Genomic DNA, 9,433 nt, shown 5'->3' with positions numbered 1-9,433 from the left:
CATAATTGTAGGAAAATGTCCTATAAAACAGAGGTTTTCCTTTTGAAATGGGGGGTGGGTTCTGGCCATGACTGAGGAAACGGGCACCGTGGCTACACGTGGCAGCTTAGGCTGATGCCTAAAGGGTATTTTTAAAATTCCCTGTGTGTTCTTCAGCACTTTGGTATTCAAAGTCCATCCAATCTAATGGCCTTTTCCACCCCCTTTTCCCCTCTTGTCTTTCAGCAAACGAGGATTCAGTGTCCGCTCCTTTGGGACAGGGACCCACGTGAAGCTGCCAGGACCAGCCCCGGACAAGCCGAATGTTTATGATTTCAAAACAACATATGATCAGATGTACAATGATCTGCTTAGGAAAGACAAAGAACTGTATCCCTGGGGCATAGCCTTTTTAAAAAATCCAATATGGTTCATCCTTGAAAGGTGTAATTCATTCTTTGGCATTATGCAGTAGAAATATGTAGTTGCTTGACTGGCAATCTTAAAATGTTTTAGGTTTATAGGAGGGTTTTTTGACAGGGGCCTCTAATCCTCCCTTGCAGATGACTACCAACTTCCAATGCACGTGTGCCAAATGCTCTTCTGTAGTATGTGACATGTTTAGCTCTGGAATGAAAGCACAATTAATAGGATGACAGATGGTTCCTTATCTCCACTGCACTGTGGATGGTGTTCTCTCAGTGCAAAGACTGTCCTGGTAATGGATGTGTGAAGAGCCACCACCTCAACATTAATGTTGTATTTAGCTCAGACTAACTGCCAGGTAAGGTTTCCAGTATACTTTCTCTGGGAGAGAGGATTCCTTGCATTACAGAGCTCCTCCTCACTGAGGATTTCTTGATAAGTGACTTTAATCTGGAGGAAAAAAAATAATCCTATAGCTTATTATAAATAATTTAGGTTGGAAAAGACCTCTAAGATGAAGTCCAACTGTAAAAGAATGGGCATGGGAGAGTCCAGTAAGATATTTAATACTGGAGAGCAGAGGCAGTCAAAGTCTGCACACTACTTAGTACCATGGCTAATGTCAAACTGCAGGAGTTTAGAACGTCCATATTTAAAGTTGACTTTTCATTTGTTTTTAAGGAAACCTACAAATTTGGGGCTCTCATTCTAGATATTATTTTCTCAACATGGAATCTGATTTTTAAATGTTTTTAATATTATATCTAAAAGAAAAAACCCTAAATAAGGGATTTCAGTTAGTGCTGAATTTCTGCTTAAAAGACAGAGGACCCTTCAGGGTTAAGTACCCCAGAAATGAGTCCTGGTTACTCAATGGAATGGTCTTGGCACAGTGGTGTAAGACTTTTCCTTAAAATCCTTGGATATGACCATCTCGGGATCCAACAGGGATGTTAACATGGTTTAAATGTCTTAATTGTACTCAAAACAGCCCAGTTTTCCTGCCTCTTTTTTTGGTAAATTGGAATAAGAGGAAACAGGCTGTCAGGAGCTAGAAAACATGCAACAGGGTAGAAACTAGACTGTTACCCAGGGAGTCAGCAAACTTAGGGACATTTAGAAAAGAGCTCCACAGTTGTTTGGTAGCACAGATTGTGCTGTGGCTTCATGTTATCAGCAAATTCTTTGTTGTATTTGCTGACCAGAAATAGGAAATTCGAGCGCCCCGAGACCCCAGGAGTGGCAGCGGCTTTTGCAGTGGCTAAAGAAGGGCTGGGTTGTTTGATTAAAACTTAGCACTGATTCAACCTGAGAATACCTCTCTGTATGGTGTTCCACACAAATGGCATCCCTTACAGGGGTGTTATTTTCCTAACACCTCGTTAGAGAGAAAAGAAATTAAAAATGTATAGTCCTAATGAATCTCACACTGATGCCCTGGGTTGGTTTTTTTTTAATCCCCTTGCCTATAGAGAAAGGAAAATCTTGCAAACTCACCCTAAGGAGGCATGCAATGTCTTGATTAAAAAAGAATTGCTTCCAAAGAACAGGAATGGAATTGAGAAGTAATTTTAACAAGCACTGATGACTTTTGGTTCCTTTATTGCCTTCTTCACTGCTGCTGTACTGAATGTGGCACCACTTTAAGATACAACCAACAAAAGTCCTACCTAGTTCCCCCCACTCAGCATAATTTGGAGTGACCATTTTGGTTCTGCTCCCTGCTGGAGGTGCTTGTGTTCCCCAAACATATTTGCAGTATTACAGTTAAATATTTTCTCAAGATAAAACAAGTTTAAACAGTAGCTGCTGCAAAGGAAATAGGGCAAGAGCAATTGTCTCTACATCTTGGCATTTTTGACTCTAAGATAATAGAATTGACATTTTCAGAGGGAAGATTCATTGCAGAAAGCAACTCCATTTCCAGAAATGGGTTTTGAGAGTAAAGACTTTTACAGTAACCAAAACTAGACTACTCTCCTGAGAGAATTGTAGAGTGGTTTGGGTTGGTTTTTTTTGTGAATCAGGGGCATGGGGGCTCTCAGGATTTTGGGTGAGCATCACTCCATAGAGGTGATGGATGTGGAAATGTTATCTGCTGGAGGGTGGAGGGGCTGCTCTTGTGCTGGGCTCTGGGTGTAGATGGGGTGGGAAAACAGGGTGATTGAGAGGATTGGGATCTAGTTTTTTCTCTGTGAACTCCACAGTTTAAAGGCCATATGGTACTTCCTGTGTCCTTACTGTTGTGTGGTGGGTGGGTTCTTGATTTTTTTATATAGTGCTCTTCACATTCAGAACAAGTGGAAACAGTTTCTTCTGCCATCTTCAGAGAACTTTGCCAGTAACTGTTCATAGTGTTATGTCTTCCCATAGCTGACATTTGTCCCTGGTTTACCCCCCATCTTCCATCTGCCTAAGAAGATGTGCATTGTTACTAACTGGTAAGATGCATCATGATAGAACATCTGTAGAGGAAGATGTGGTGGCTTTGGAGCAAGGGCAGGCAAGAGGGACTATGTATAGCAGTTCCAGAAATGGGGGAGGAGGGAAACCAAACCTGAGGCAGGTTCTGGCACATAGAACATCCATGGTGTGTCAATGAAAAAACCTGAAATATTTATTTCCCTGCAGAAGATGAAGGAGGCCGGCAGAAGTAGGTCATTGGACTAAACTGACTTCACTGTAGAACTGGGTAGGAAAGATTCAGTGCCTTTCCCAAAGCTTTCCAGTCCCTCTTGGAACATCCATCTCCTGTGGCCATGAAGAGGAGTAAATGTAAAGGAGATTGGGACTAGCTGAGAAGAAGGGGCATCCAGAAGCAGTGAGGCTGTACTGGGGGTTAGTTTTCCTGGCTTGGTAGGGTGGTGATGAAGGGAGAGAATCCTTTAGTTCTGAAGTCTTAGGCATCACTGCAGTTAGACCAGCTCCAGCCTTGGAGACAAGCTTGACTTCATGGGGCAGTACAGTTTGAGTACTGATAGTCATCTCTTCCAGAGAGTTTCTTCTGCTCTCTCTTCACACCAGTGCTGGAAGAAAGGAATCAGTTTCTTGTGCAGTGTCTCACCTGCCATAGAAAGTTGCTTGGCATCAGCCACAGAATTGATAAGCTGCCAGCTGGAATCCTGCCTGTCCCTGGTACTGGGTGTGCTTTTGGGTTCTGCTCCAGGCAGGAAATAAAACTGCCTGTTGGACCAAGGTCAGACTGTGTCACAGGTCACCCCAAAGTCTTCCTGCTCAGACTGAAGGGTGGGGTTGATGAAATGACTGGTCTAAAGTCAGGGACTGAAACTGAAGAGGAATTGCCATACCACACCTCCTCATAAATGCACTTCTGTAAGTGCAGCTGGTCCAGGCTGACACCATGTTTTCCTGGTTGGGTGTGGCACATAACCTGGAGTAGCAGTAGTCTGTTGGAGCCTTGGTCTTAGTTGCTTAGAATTCCTGGGTTCAGGTAGTTGGGTTCTTGAGTATTCTTGCCCTTTAACTGATCAGTTTCTCCAGTGTATCTTCTTAACAGTGGAGTAAGCTGATGTGGAGAAACCAGTTAATAAGTAGTGGCTTTAATCCACTTTCTTAGCCTGGCAAATACAAGCATTTCAATTTCTTGATGCAGTTAATCCAGAGCAGAAACCAGAAAGTTTTTTTCTGCCCTTCAGATGTCTTAAATGGTTTGGTTATGTAAGGCCTTGCTTCCATTGGGCTTAGACTTCCATGTTCTTGAGAGGGTTGTAGTATCAAATAGTATCTTGGGTCTTGCTGCTTGGTTGTGTTTCCCCACTCCCAGAAAGTGTTACACGATGTACCCTCGTGATTCCTGGCCTGGGATAGTGACTGGAGGCACTGGAAGGAAAGTGATGGGAATATCTTGCTCTAACCCACTTCCCCAGTTTCTTTTAAATACTGCTTGTTGCAGAACCTTCTGCCACCTGTAACAAAGCTCTAGGATCCATAATACTTTAGTAATTCCTGTCATTTCTGGGTCAGTGAACAACCCTAATACTTGAAACATTTCTATTGGACTTGAGCCTGTACAAAGCAACCTTGAGGTGCCTCATGGGGAAAGTTACCACTCCAGGGGTGCACAGGAGGACTAGTGAGAGCTGCAGAGCTTCAGCATCCTGCTGCTTGGGGCCATGTAGCTCAGTCTTGAGGAGTAACTTAATTTAATTCCACGTCAGGTAAGCTCTTCACGCATGTATTTATCTTTTCATTTGCCTTTCTTCATGGATTTTGAAGTGATAAACACTTGCCAGCTTCTGTTCTCAGCTGTCATTCCAGTGGTTGGTGGGATAGTTTCTGCATCTCTAAACCACTTTGGAATGTTTTATTTTAGGTGTGTTTGGGGTTTTTTGTTTTATTTTTTTGGTGCTGTCCAAAAGCTAAAACTGGTGGAAATCGGGGCCTGCTGCATGTTGGGGAAAACTTCCTTTGAATGCAGGTGCAGCACAAGTCTCATTTTCTTTCTTAACATGTCTTTCCAAGTGCTTTAATACTCCTAGAAATAGAGTGAAGGAAGGAGGATGGAAAGCAGTGATTAAACTGGATTTGAGCAGTCTTCTAAGAGGCACATTTCTGTGAAGCTGCACATTTCCAGCCATGAGCTGAATTCAATCACTTTTTTGCTCCATTAAGGATCAGAAGATGAAACCACTTCACAAAACCTCAAGCCTTTCAAAGGCAGCAGTTTTCAGTACTTCTTAGTTTGGCTTCTGATCAGACTGCTATAAAGCACATTGAGAAGGAAATACTTAAAATTATTTAAAAGTACATAAAACATACTATGTGAATGTTATTTGCTCTGTATTGGAACTTCAAGGACATGGTAGGAACTACAGACTCCAGTCTGATATCAAGTGTTTTTCAGCATATAAAACATCCTCTACCATCCTGTCTGTCTTCTAGGTAGTCTGTGGAAAGTTTCTTTCCTTACCCAAGGTGAGTCAGGAACAGATGTTTTCAAGAATTCTTACTAAACTCTGACCATCCACGTAAGGGATACTTGTACATACTTTTTTTTTCTCCCTTAGATTGATTCCAGAGCAATTTCCATCTTAGGGCAGTGACTGTGGTATCTTCAGCTGGCCTTAGTGGTGAGACAGTGAAACCTCTGTGCCTGACTTCTGGGGTTTTAATACCATTTTTCTTGGGTGTGCAGGAGGCCAGTGAAGACATTAACCAGATGGTCTGAAGGCAGCTTTTCACACAAACTTGACAAATACATGTTAGCCCTTCTTTGCTGTTACATTTGTAACTAAAGATACTGATTTTTTTTTTTTGCCAGAGCAGTTTATCTTACAGGGTTTTCTGCTTGAGCTTTGTGTATGGGGTGTTAGTGTTATGTCTGCCACCTTTTCAATTGGTAGAGTTTTTAGGTATAAATCACACTTACTTCTCTTCAGGCCAGGTCAGCCTTCTCTTGCTGCCAGCATTGCTTCCTGCCAAAGCTCCAAGTTCAGCAGCTCTCTCTAGTCAAATTATAGCTTCTACTTTTACCAAAGCATCTAGAACCTTGTAGCAAAACCAACAGCTTGGGTTACAGAATATAGTTTTGAAAAAAAATACTATTTCATTTGCTGAGAAGAAGTAAATCTTCCTAGTTTTAGCAATGAATATTGATGCTTTTAATTCTAGAGTGATCAGGTTATATTCATGTCAGACAAATCTCAGTGCTTTCAGGTATGGAAGAGCAAGGGAAAGTTGATTCTTCATAATTTTTGTTTAATGACTCTGATCTTAAAATTTTCTCAATGCTGCCAAAGGTGCAAATCATAGAAACTGAGTGAACTGGGCCAGGTTTTTTTCTGATGATTACATCTGAGATGGTTTATGTGTCACCTGCTTCTGTGAAGCATTTTTAAACCTCACTACTGTGCAGCTTGTCCCATGTCCACATAATATGGCATGAAAGATCTTTCAGCTACTTACAGGGGAACATTTTGAAAACTTCTAACAAAAATGCAGGATGTTTGGGAAACTTTGGATGCATTTGGCAGCGTGAACAGTAACCCCCACCTTGAAGGAAGGAAGATCAGAAAAATGTGACAGGTAAGAGAGTAACATGGTCATTGTTGCCATTTTATGCTGGTCAGAATCCTTTTGTGCTCTTTGAGCACCCAGGAGTGTGCAGGGATGTGCTCCAAGCACTGGCAGAATTCCTTGGATCACTGTTTTGTGCAGGATAGTCTATATCCTTCTGTGTATTCCAAATATAATTGTTCTGGCACTTGGGGTCCCGGTGTGTGCCTGGTTCTTACTTTCCACCTCTGTAGAAACAAGTTGGCTGACACAGCTGTCTTTATAAACTCCCACTCAGGATAGAGAATAGTTACTGTTCTAGTTGGAAGATCTTGTTCATGTGCTGCTGGTGTCCATGTGAGAATGTCTGAAGGGCTTCATACCCATGACAGCTCCATCAGCCCTGAGAAATTCATAGACATGAGAGCTCTGCTAAAAGATCATCTGCAACAAACTTCTGAGAGAGAGTCAGCAAAAGAGGGAATCTGGTAGAGATAGAAATACACATTTAAAGGCTCACCTTTCCTAAATGTGATGCTGTTCCTTTATAGGATACTTATTTTTGACTGCTTTGATACAAGGTAGTGAAAGAAGTGTTAAACTCAGAAGTCATATTAATTACCAAAGTCCCGGTTTTCAGGATGTGTGAAGGAAATTCAGCCTGTCCTGCTGCCACATGGCTCATTGGCTGAGCACAGGTACCATTTCAGGACAAAACCCAAAGTGATTAAAGTGCTGGATTTTCAGAAGAAAGTTAAGTTGGGGTGGGGTGAGGAGGGGAAGCTGTTCTGGCCTTGTTGCTGCTCAGTGACAGAACTGGCAGAGCCAGGATCCTTGGAATTTATTAGAAGAATAGACACACACTTAAGGACCAGTGTGAGAAGGGCTTATTGTGAGAAGTGTTTACCCAGGCACCCAAGTTATGTGCACGTGAGCTTTGTAGAATTGTTGGTTAGTCAGGCTGTGGAATAACCACATCCCTCTGTTCCTCAGTTCCTGTCCTAGTGGTGTGCTGAGGAGGGGCTGCTGCAGACCTCACCCAGCTGCTTGCTCTGTGGGCTGCTCCTGAGGAGTGGTCCTGCTGTCTTGGTGAAGAGGTGGCCCTGCTGTCTTGGTGAATGTGTTCTGGGGTTTCCCAAAAGAGTTCAATGAAACAGCTTAGTTGATTTCAGTTTGGTCATGTGTGTGCTTTGCTTTATTTGAGTTACCCCATCCAGGCAGAACTCCTATGTAGTTGAAAATTGCCTTGGGAGTTCTGCAGTACAAAGCAATGACAACAATGGAAACCAATTTGAAAATAGTTGTTGCAGACCCAGTTTCTCCAGGACGTGAGGTGGGATGACTAATCCTTGGCTCACAGGCCTCTCCTCACAGCTCCCTCCCAGTTCTTCCCTCCACCCAGTCCTACCACACTCACTGCTCATCATCTGAAATCTGGCACTTGTCTCAAACCTGGGAAGAGCAACCAAAAGTAATGTGAGATACTTCTGAATCCTCTTATGATTCCCTGACTCTTGCCTGCTGATCCTGAGAATGGTTTCTATATTCCTGTTACGTGTCCATGTCACATACTGGACTTACCAGTAGTTGGAGCTCTCTTTTCCAGTGACCAAGGCTGTAGATTCCAGCAGTAACAATCAGACTCCTCTTGAAGCATATGCTTGGGTGAAGTCATCATAGTCTGATGTGCCTGAAGTCTTCTTGTTGTGTTCTGTCTCTGGAATCCTTGTCTTCAGGTAGTCCCTTCAGCATGTCTGTGATATCCCTTCTCCAGCTCTTTGGCAGTGGTCTTTGCTCCCTTTCTTTCCCCTTTGACAGCTTCTATCTACCCAGGTTGATCCTCAGGTACAGTTTCAGCTGTTCAGCACTCACAAGTCATTGTCTAGTGCTTGAGCTAAACTGAAGATCTTTCATCTTCCAGTGATGTGTGGGCCTGTATCCCTCCCTCAGCTTTTGGGCTTAACTAGGTGTGAGGAAATGAGCATGGCCAACATGTTGGACCAGCCTCTGGGAGTGTGTTCAGCTGGGTTTATCTGCAGCTTGGAAGTGCTGTGCAGTTGTCCTTAGCAATGAAAACCAAGTGGCACTTCAGCTCTTTGCAAGTTGTTCATGCAGGCACAAATGTTACCAGAAATGCTATTTAACCCAAATTAGTATTTTTGTGATCATTTGGATGTCACCTTCTCAGTGTTAAGACTGTAAGTTACCCAGTGCCACAAATTACTTCTAAACAAGCTTTGGTTTGTTCTAAAACCACCCCATTTCAGTTCCCAGTGACAGCCCATGTGGCCTCTGAGTGTGGAATGTAGGCAGTTCCTCTTGTAGGCATCATCACAGTTCCTTGGAAAGTAGAACTCCTGGTGCTGGTGCCCATTTTTAGTCCTCTAATTCCCTGTCAAAGGAAGTGATTCCGAAGGGGAGGAAGGTTGGGCAGTCTCACCATCCCACATGCTGCCTTTAAGGAAGTGTCTAGTTCCCAGGCATTTTTCCCAGCAAGGTTTAGCACAAGATAGCTACTGTTTATAATACAGATACTAGTAAATAGATGTGGAAAAGTGACCTGCAAAGGCCATTCATACTGGTGTGGGAAGTAGCCTGCTCTGCTGCTGCTTTGTCACACAGAAGAGTTGCAGCATTTGAGGCTGATGGAAGCTGCACCAAAGTGAATGATCAGCCTGTCAGGTTTATTTGGAGATGTAACAGGTTCAGAACCACGACTGAACCACTGCTGAAACCTCCCTACTGAATTAAAAGTGTTCTGGTTGCAGTTGGACACTAAGATCAGCAGAACAATAATGTAGTGGGAGCCAGGACTCATCTGGCTGTGTCCAACTCTGGTTTTAGTCCATCCCATATTTCTGAAATTCTTACTCAGATTTCTGTTGTCTTGTGTGTCTCAGAACTGAGATGGGAGGTGGAGGCCCCCTCATCCAGTTTTTTACTGGAAAAAAACAACCCTGGCATTAGCTAGATATATTCCCAATGAAGTTAATAGCTGGCCTTGATTCCTGCT

General features: G+C 43.1%; 1 protein-coding gene across 1 annotated transcript in view; it reads left to right on the top strand.

Moving 5' to 3' along the window:
- Positions 1 to 221: 221 nt before the first annotated feature.
- SSU72 (SSU72 RNA polymerase II CTD phosphatase homolog (S. cerevisiae)) overlaps positions 222 to 9,433 on the top strand; it is a 16,582-nt gene continuing 7,370 nt past the window's right edge. Inside the window, exon 1 of the transcript XR_719880.1 lies at positions 222 to 369. The gene's annotated coding sequence lies outside the window, so the exon portion shown is untranslated. The remainder of the gene's footprint in view (positions 370 to 9,433) is intronic.

Source organism: Chaetura pelagica, unplaced genomic scaffold (genome assembly GCF_000747805.2).
Source record: "Chaetura pelagica isolate M959 unplaced genomic scaffold, ChaPel_1.0 scaffold159, whole genome shotgun sequence".
NCBI lineage: Eukaryota > Metazoa > Chordata > Aves > Apodiformes > Apodidae > Chaetura > Chaetura pelagica.
The sequence above is the reverse complement of the archived record's forward strand: the minus strand, read 5'-3'. Positions and strand labels throughout refer to the sequence as shown.